The sequence below is a fragment of the Ichthyophthirius multifiliis genome, assembly GCF_000220395.1.
Source record: "Ichthyophthirius multifiliis unplaced genomic scaffold scaff_1120509249671, whole genome shotgun sequence".
Lineage (NCBI taxonomy): Eukaryota > Ciliophora > Oligohymenophorea > Hymenostomatida > Ichthyophthirius > Ichthyophthirius multifiliis.
Genome location: NW_004087477.1, coordinates 2,027 through 3,339, shown reverse-complemented (window position 1 = coordinate 3,339; position 1,313 = coordinate 2,027). Strand labels below are relative to the sequence as shown.

General features: G+C 17.2%; 3 annotated features.

Annotated features, from left to right (window-relative positions):
• Positions 1–234: 234 nt before the first annotated feature.
• Positions 235–284: a microsatellite.
• Positions 259–329: a microsatellite.
• Positions 319–354: a microsatellite.
• Positions 355–1,313: the final 959 nt, after the last annotated feature.

Here is a 1,313-nt window from a genome sequence, read left to right as displayed (position 1 = left end):
AAAAGCATCATCTATTTTAAAAACTATCTATTCTCGCGAACATCGTATAAGAATTAAAAGAAAAATATAGTATATGATGCAGTATATATTTTATTTGTAAGCGCAAAACAATAGAATACATTCTTAATATGATAAAATGTCATTGTATTTAGTAATTTAGGTTGTTTATACAGATTTTGATTATTATTATATATACAAATACATATAAAAAAATATTTATTATTAATGCAAAAAAAAATAATATATATATAAAAAAACATATATTTAAAATATTATATAATTTATCATTTAAAATATATATAATATATCATTTAAAATATATAAATATAAATATAAATATAAATATAAATATAATTTATTTAATATATATTTATACATATATTTATGTATATATTTATATTTAGATATTTTTTTACCTTTTATTTTATACATTTTTTTTTCTTTATAAAAAAAATCTATTTCTTAAATATTTTCATTATATGTCTTTAAAAATTTAACCTATATTTATTATAAATATAATGATTCATAAAAAAATAAAAAATATATTAAATTTAATTATAATAATAAAATAATGTTCATAAAATTAACACTGATTAATATCTTTTTATTATTAACTTTTACGAATTTTTATAGTCTGTAATAATTAAATTATTAAATTAAATGTCCTAAAGAATGTTAATAATGTAAATAAAATGGAATATGCATTTAATGTAAATTAAGTTATTTTTTAGAATCGTAATATTAAATATGTTTTCCATGCTCTTATATACAAAGTAATTGCTAAGCTTGTACGGAAGATGTTTGCCTCGAATGTCGTCCTGGATTTTAATTAGATATTATTTAACGTGCATGTATTTAATAACTTAGAAGTGTTGACGGAAAAAAAGAAAAATTTGTCCTTTTGAATGTTAATAATTTAATTAAATTGGAGAATGCACCTTATGCAAATAAGTTTAATATTTTGATTAAAAATAATAATAATGTGTTTTTTGTTTATATAGTATATTAAATTGTAAAGTATGTACGGAATTAGGTTGCCTTGAATGTAGTCCTGGATATTAATTGCATAATAATACAGGATTATGTATTAAATTTACTAAAAATGTTTAAAAAATTAATAAATAATTATGTCCTTTAAAATGTTAATAATGTAGTTCAGAAGGAGTATGCACATAATGTAAGTAAATTTTATTTCGATTAATAAAGTTAAAAATGTAAGCTTTGTAATAATAAATTTAGCAATTGCTTAAAATGTAATAAAAATGCTTGCATCGAATGTTCTCATGGATTTTAATAAGATAGTATTTCAGGAT